The 8,468-nt window shown below is 42.3% G+C and overlaps 1 non-coding gene across 1 annotated transcript; it reads right to left on the reverse strand.

Moving 5' to 3' along the window:
• Positions 1 to 7,213: 7,213 nt before the first annotated feature.
• Positions 7,214 to 7,321, reverse strand: LOC138388823 (U6 spliceosomal RNA). The gene has a single exon (XR_011234307.1). It is a non-coding gene; the product is annotated as a U6 spliceosomal RNA (small nuclear RNA).
• Positions 7,322 to 8,468: the final 1,147 nt, after the last annotated feature.

The following is an 8,468-nucleotide window of genomic DNA, read 5'->3' on the forward strand; positions in this document are numbered from 1 at the left end:
CTTATATGAAGAGAGCTGAACCCCTGGTCATTCCCGAAGTATCCAAGATCCAACTCTGCTGTACTTGTTCATGTATCATCGGATCAGGCAGAAGGACACCAAGAGACTCACCAGTGGGGCACCTGGGTGCTGAGCACATTCTTCCCTGTCCCTTTTATGTAGCAGTTGTCCTGCCTCCTGCTGATGAGCAAGATCCATGACCCCTGCCAGGGTGGTGATATCTTTCCTTGTCTGCTTGTCTTTTGGAACAAGGAGCTCAAAGTGACTGAGTGGCAGCTATACCTTAAAGTTTAATGGGACTCATGTGTCCCCTGGTAGAAGCCTTACTTGTGTGAGAACCAGGACCTCTAGTCCCCCAGAGTCTGAAGTTGCGGGGAGAAAAAGCACAAATTCCCCTGGTGGGTCACTGGGGGTGACAGTAAGTGGAAACACTCCTACTTTTGCCCTTTGATTCCCAGACCAGTACATTCTACCTCCTGGGGACAAAGCACAATATAATGGTCATTGACTTAGGGGTAAACTGTGTGTATGCTTGTGGTTATTATTTCCAAGCTGGCAACTCAGCTGCACCTTCAACAGGCTGTTCTATCAATCTATCAGTGTGGCAGCTTCTGGAAAGAGGCAGACTATTAGATGACCAGCAGATCTCATGGTCACGTGCCACACCACTTCACTTCCTTTGCTATAAAATGGGTCCCTTCATCTAATGCAGTGTTATGCAGGACCTGTGCTGGTGGAAGGAGCACTCTGTGGGTAACACCTTGGATAATGGTGTCTTGTAGGCATGAAGGACAAAGGTAAACCCTCAAATCCCAATAGATGAATTGGGACCCTTTTGGGTGAAAGGGGTCCAACATAATCAACTTACTGTTTGGTCATTTCAAAGAATGATGCTGCATTGGACATTCAGATTTGGTCTCTGTTGCTAGCAGGTTAGATATTGCCAGTGGCAGTAGCAAGATCAGCTTTGGTGAATGAAAGTTCATGCTGTTGGACCCCTGCATTTCCTCTATCCCTGAACCATGGCTACTCCATGTGGCTACTCCATTCACGAGCCCATGGTGCTAGCACTAGGGTAGCCAATGACAGAGGCTGGCTAACGTCAACTGGCCACATCATTGTGTCTACTTGGTTTTTCAATACCTTTTCTGTGAGGGATGCTATCTGATGGACATTAATACGTGGTAGAAATATCTTCACATTTTGTGTTTCTTCCCATAGATCCATCCATACACCTCTTCCCCTAACCTCCTTGTTCTGGATCTAATAAACATTTTCCTTCCATGCCCCCAGTCAACCAGTCAAGCCGTTCACTTCTGTCCATGAATATTCTTACTTCGGGCCACTTCTCTTTCCACATAAAGTCGATGACCAGGTGCAGTGCACATAGCTGCTGTCTTTCAGTGTCACCCCAGAGTGCAGCAGTGGCCCGTTTCTGGCTCATACCTACATATCAAGTCACTCTATCTGTGAACCATGTTCTGCCTTTTTTCTTCCCTGCTAGCTCTTCACAATGAACTTCCCAGGTGGCCATAGGCATGAGTTGAGAGAGAAGTGTTTGTGACAATGTGGAAGACAGGAGGTCAGGGTTACCTGTTTCATGCAGCTTATTTGTGCCCTCTGTCCCTACTCATGCTTAATCCTAGATGAGACTGATTCAGTCTCATGATGTATCTGTTGGACCCATCCTATCTTATGACTTGTTGGTCTGAAAGAACCCAGTTCATGATGGGCAACTTTGTTGTTGTTGTTGTTGTTGTTGTTGTTGTTTGGCGACAGAGTCTTACTCTTTTGCCCTGGCTAGAGTGCCGTGGTGTCAGCCTAGCTCACAGCAACCTCAAACTCCTGAGCTTAAGCAATCCTTCTGCCTCAGCCTCCCGAGTCGCTGGGACTACAGGCATGCGCCATTATGCCCAGCTAATTTTTTCTATATGTTTTTAGTTGTTCAGATATTTTCTTTCTATTTTTTAGTAGAGACAGGGTCTCGCTCTTGCTCAGGCTGGTCTCGAACTCCTGAGCTCAAGCAATCCTCTCGCCTTGGCCTCCCAGAGTGCTAGGATTATGGGCATGAGCCACCGCACCCGGCGATGATGGGCAACTTTAGCCACATGTTCACTTGATGTCATGACCAGACACTCTATCTCACTCACAAGCCAGTAGCACACTAGAAGATGTTTTTAAAATAGTGTATAGTTGTCTGCTTCATATACTATGGTCTTGCTCCAGAACCCTTGGAATTTATGTTGTTATTCTCCTGCAAGAGTTAACTACAAACTCCCATGGCATTCCCCACCCACACACATGTGCACAAATAAATATACCTTTAGAATCACAGGTTCTGCCAGGTCAGATGGTCCAAGTTACAGAGTTGAATACATCATTGCTCAGATTTGCTATAGAGACTTTCCTACCCTGGGCTCACTTAAAACTTGCAGCCTTTCATGCCATTGGTAAATGAGTTTGAGCAGTAGTATTCTCAGATATGGAATATTCTGTTTCCAGAACTTGAAGATTTCCACCAGCTCTTGTGCTCTCTTCTCCAAGTAGAAATATCAAGTAGGTAATTAGACATACATCTTTGGAGTCAGAAGAGAGGTCTGGACTATGGATGTGAATTTGGGAGTCTCCCGTAGATAGATGATATTTAAAGCAATGAGAGCCAGGAGCAGTGGCTCATGCCTGTAATCTTAGCACTCTGGGAGGCCAAGGCAGGAGGATAGCTTGAGGTGAGGAGTTTCAGACCAGCCTGAGCAAGAGCAAGACCCTCTCTCTACAAAAGAACAGAAAAATTAGCTGGGCATGGTGATGCACACCTGTAGTCCCAGCTACTTGGGAGGCTGAGGCAGGAGGATTGCTTGAGCCCAAGAGTTTGAGGTTGCAATGAGCTATGATGATGCCACTGCACTCTACCTGGGGTGACTGAGAGAGACTTTGTCTCAGGAAAAAAAAAAGCAATGAGGATAGTATATTAGTTAACATTCTGTTTGATTGCATAAAACAGAAAACCAAAAAGAGCGGTAGTTTAAACAAGATAGAATTGTTATTTCTTTCTAGAATAAGAGTCTGGATAGATGGTCCAGCACTAACATGGAAGCTTCTCAACACTAGAAAATGAGGCTCTTTCCACACCGTTGGCTGGGCACCTGGCCATCCTCATTATGCAGTGCCACTTCATAGATCAGAGGGCCGCCCCAACTCCAGCTCCAGCACCTTCATCATATCTTCAACATATCTGCCTCTCCATCCAGCAGGATGGAGAAAAGAAAAGAAGGCCACATCCCCATCTTCTTTAAAGGCAATCCCCAGGAGTTTCATATGCCACTTCTTACGGCCAGAATTTAATCATTTGTCCACACCTAACTGAAAGGAAGGCTGGGAGCTGCAATCTTTTTCCAGATAGCCATGTGGTCAGCTACAAATGGAAGGTTTTCTTTTTGTAGAAGGAGAGAGAATGATATTGGGGGTCACTTAGCAGTTTCCAGTACGGATGGGTTGAGATCACCTAGAAAGTATAACTGGGGAAGAAAAAATATCCAGGACTGAGACTTGGGACAAACCAAGAATCAGAGATCAGTTAGAGAAAGAGGAACCGATAAAATAAATGAAGTCTAAATGGAACAGGCTAAGAGAGAGGGCAAACCAGATGTGAATGTTATCTGAAGTCAAGAAAGAAAAGCATTTTGATTACCTGAATCAAATGCTGCTCGGGTGTTGAGTAAGGTGAGGACAGAAGAGTATCATGGGATTTACCTCTGTGCAAGTCTTTAAGCAGGCCCAGTGCTGGACAGGGAATTTACCTTGGATTGGGATGATGAGTCAGTGGGAGAAAGTGAAAACAGGGTGTGTAGACCAGTTTTTGTAGATGTTAGACTGTGAAGAGGAGCAGAGAAATAGGGTGGTACTGGATTGCAATGTGTTTTCAAGGGAATCTTTTCTTTGTTAATTTTTTTGCTTAATGGTTTTTTGTTTGTTTATTTTTAGAATAGACAATATTAGAGTTTTAAAAAATGCTGCCGGAATGATCCAATAACGAGAGAGAGAGACCAGTGATGGAGAATGAGGGGATAACTAATGAAAGAATATTTTTGACAAGGGCCCAGCACCCAAGTTGAGGGATGGGTCAAGTAGGAAAGATGCTTCTTCCACTTTCACAGTGAAGAATTAGGAAAATATGGGTTCTGAGTAGATAAGTCAGTGGATTTAGTTGCAGAGCAATGAGGGGATTCTCATCAGAGGGTTTTTGTTTTCTCAACTTAGAATAAGGCAAGGCTGAGAGTGAAGCAGAAGGACAGTACATGGTCTGAGGGCAGGATAAGTATGAGAAATTCCTCTCGTAAAGTATAAGAAGAATATTATTGATAATATAGAAATAGGATTTCCATGAAATATGGAGAGCCCAGTTGAGGACTGAGATGCTGAATTTAAATTGAAACCATTCTGCACGATTGTTTCTTCAGCAACCTTCAGTTACTTAGGGGCAGACATGGTGAAGAAGATGCCCGAGCATATCTAAGCAGGGTTTAGGGTTTTCCAGGGGAGCACAATAGAAGGAAAGAGGGACAAACATTGTGGGGATTTGCAAGGAAGTGGTAATAAAGATGGAACATGGGCCAGGCGCAGTGGCTCACGCCTGTAATCCTAGCACTCTGGGAGGCCGAGGCCGGAGGATTGCTCGAAGTCAGGAGTTCGAGACCAGCCTGAGCAAGAGTGAGACCACGTCCCTACTAAAAATAAAAAGAAATGATTTGGACAGCTAAAAATATATATAGGAAAAAAAAATTAGCAGGGCATGGTGGCGCATGCCTTTAGTCCCAGCTACTTGGGAGGCTGAGGCAGGAGGATTTCTTAAGCCCAGGAGTTTGAGGTTGCTGTGAGGTAGGCTGATGCCATGGCACTCTAGCCAGGATACAGAGTTGAGACTCTGTCTCCAAAAAAAAAAAAGAAAAAAAAAAAAGATGGACCATGGAATCCAAAGAGAATAAGGAGGGAACTGGAGGGAGAGAGAGGTTAATGGGTGTGAGAAGTGCATTGCAGTTCCAAAGTGATGTTGAAGAATTGCTGTAGTTGGGATACTCAAGCCAGTAGACCAAAAGAACAGGAGGTTGGAGTTGGAATTTGACATTGGAAAAACAGAAGTGATGTATGTGTGTGTATGCATGTGTGTGTGGTGATAAGGAGGTCCAGGGTGTCACTATGAGTGTTGATAGGTTGCTGCAATGGAGTGGAAGAAAGTTATTTGAAATTAGAAGATAGAGAGGCCAGTACATATTGTTTGTTTGTTTCATTAAAGTGTGTGTTTTCCAAACTGAACCCAGAGTTCTTATAGTATTTGACATCTGACACAGTGCTCAGCCCAAAGTAGAGATTCAATATATACATGAGAGGAAGAACTTTAAAATCTCATGTTAAGCATGGAAAGAAAAATATAAAATTTCCAACCAAGGATCTAGAGCTATTTAAACTGAGTGTATAGTGATACTCATTTATACTTGTTAGCAGATACAATGTTACAGTTTATAAGGAGGCCAGAGGATCAGTGACGGAGAATAGATTTGCTTACTTTTGATGTTTGCATTTGGCAGGTTGATGGGAACCGGAGGCATGACCAAATCACAGAATCTGACTGAGGTTTTGTTGTGTATTATTTCCAAACCTATTTCTTGTATGTAATTGTCTGGTTCATTATTTTTAATGGCAAGGAGAGCCTGTATAGATATTTCTTTTTCCTTTATGTTACAAAGTTGTGTTACTTTTTCTCTCTTCTTCCAAAGAGAACTGGAGATGGGTTTGATTTTAGGAGCACCAAGAAGATTCTTTAGCTGGGGTGTGTTTCTTTGGAGGCAGGAGACTTTCCTTATAGCAGTTGGCTAATGTTAAATTTTTTTTTTCACTAATTCATTGCTTTTTATTCCATGAAAGAAAAGTCTTCAAATGCAAACTCTTGGGGGAAAGATAACATAAAGCCTTAAATATGTGCTAAGTTGCAGATGACTGAGGTTAAAATCTTTTCTGAGAGAAAGGTATATTGGGGAAAAGGGTCAGAAGACAGTGATAGGGTGGGAGTGGGGAGAAATTGCTCTAAGGCAATGGAAAAGGTAAGCTTGTTGCCCAGTACTGGCACTGCCACCTGTGAGCCTCTGGGTTGCAGAGTTTGGTGGTGAATATCATTTGTGAGTGACAAAGTCATGATAGTGCTCTCTGAATGACTTTGCAGCAAGTGGAAATATTTATCTCCCTATAGAACCGTGCTCACTTTCTGTCTCTCCTCTAGGAATTCACTTGGCTTATCAAATTTACATTTCCTCAAATGCATGAGAATTCTATGTCCGTCTAGTTTTCCTCTCCATGTGTTCCAATTCATTCTTCCAACTATTTCTTATGGCCCATGGATGTATAATAGAAATGAGCCTGTTTTCACCGGATCTAATCAGTCATCAAATTAAAATGGGACCTGTCCAAATGCTTTAGAAAGCTGAATTCTGAGTTTTAAAACAAGTAAAATATTTTTAGAAAATTTTTTTTCAAACTAAAGTCAACTGAAATTCCAAAGACCTGAAATTTATTTCTAGTTCCATCACTAAATAGCTGTATGACTTTGCATAAGCTATTCTACTTTTGGTGGAGAGGGGGCTCAGTTTCTTCATCAAACAGGAGGAAGAGTACATTAATACAATTAATGCATGTGAAAATGCTTGGTAAACTCTAAATAGCCGTTATGACTGTTTGATGCTATTACTAATGTTGTGGTTTGAATCTTGGTAAATACCACAACTGCTTTGGGAATTTGGTCAAGCTTTTTCGGCTTTTATTTGTTTGTTTTTGCACCTGTTTTAGGCAGTTGAGGGCAGTATTAGAATAATTGATGAGCTCTTTTGTGGCTATAATATTCTCCTGAAAGCTAATTCCCAGGCTTCAAAGTTATTGCTGAGTCCACCCTCCTTGCCTTTTCTCTGCCAGAAATGGTGAGGATGTTCCTGGTGTTTTACTTCTCTTCCCTCTTGGGGCCTCTTAAGTCAGAGAACTCATTTAATTCCCTGTCTCCAGCTGGGAGTGTTCTTGAGTTCTGTTTTTCCTCCAAGATCTGTGAGGAGACTGCTTCCTCCTTACTAGATATCCTTTCCCTTATATTATCAGAACTGAGCATACTACTCGACTTCCATTTTCTGCAGTTTTCTTTTCTTTTTTCTCTTAGCCTATTTTCTTTTCTTTTCTTTTTTTTATGGAATGCTTCACAAATTTGCATGTCATCCTTGCGCAGGGGCCATGCTAATCTTCTCTGTATCGTTCCGATTTTTAGTATGTGTGCTGCCGAAGCGAGTACTCTCTTAGTCTATTTTCTAACCATAGCTGCTTCCATCAAAAATCTTCTTTGCTTTTAGTTAGAGCCAATGAGTATGGGACGCTGTGGTTCTTCCAAAGTGTGCTATTTATATCCTAACGCCTCTACTTCAGTTTAAACACCATTAATGAAGTAACAATTTAGGAGCCATCTTTTCCCCTTTCTTTCCATTTCTAACCCTATGGCTCTGGCTTGACCAAGGGGCCCAGCAGCATGCACAGAATTATACCAACTTATGGTTTGGATGGATTGAGTTTATCTACCAACCCTGGAGTCACAAGATACATATTTTTGTCCCAATTTGCCATTTACTTGCTGTGGGCTGTTAGGGGACTCACTTAATCTGAGTCTCCTGATTCCTTATCTGTTTGAGTGTAATAGCTTCTTGCTTACTACACAGTTATGAGGATGGAAATGAAATAAGTTTTGTGATCTGTAAAGGACTATATACATGTTAGTGATCCTCATCATAATCATTGTGGCTGATTTCCCAGGAATGTACCATTAATATTGTCAGTGAAGGGGGTCTGAGACTGGCTGGCTCACTGAAACACAGCAAAGGGTGAGAATATTGGAGAGTGGGCAGAGTGACAGAGTGGAGCCGAAATACCTAAGGTTCCGAAGAACATAAGTGTGCTAATAAATAAGACTTGGACACTAGGTCCTATCTTCAGTCCCAAGACAAGGGGCCCTGTCCTCCTCAGCACTGCCTTCTCTGGCCTCTCTTGTCTTTAGAGCTCACTGTCAGTTTCTCATGGCCTATTGTACCGGCTGTCCATACCACTTATCGAATAAGATCAGGGTGATCTACACCATTTGTCTTTTGAACTTCTGTGTTATTTTCCCCTACCAGAACACAAGTGTTTCAACGTCCAGGACCATGTATATGAATGTCTCTTATCCCATAGTGATAGCATATCACAGTGATTTATACCAGGTAGGCACGGGAAATGTGTGGTGTTTATGCAAAGCTAGGCCATGTTTTTCTTTGTTGAAGGTTGGAGGAAAAAGAGTCTTCTGTATGTGTTCTGTTATTCTTTAAAAGTCTGTATTTTTAACAAAGCCATAAATGAACATACATTAAAAGTTAAACAGTGGTAAAAGGCTTATAAAAACAGTAATCCCTGCC

This window comes from Eulemur rufifrons, chromosome 7 (genome assembly GCF_041146395.1).
Source record: "Eulemur rufifrons isolate Redbay chromosome 7, OSU_ERuf_1, whole genome shotgun sequence".
In the NCBI taxonomy this organism is placed as follows: domain Eukaryota; kingdom Metazoa; phylum Chordata; class Mammalia; order Primates; family Lemuridae; genus Eulemur; species Eulemur rufifrons.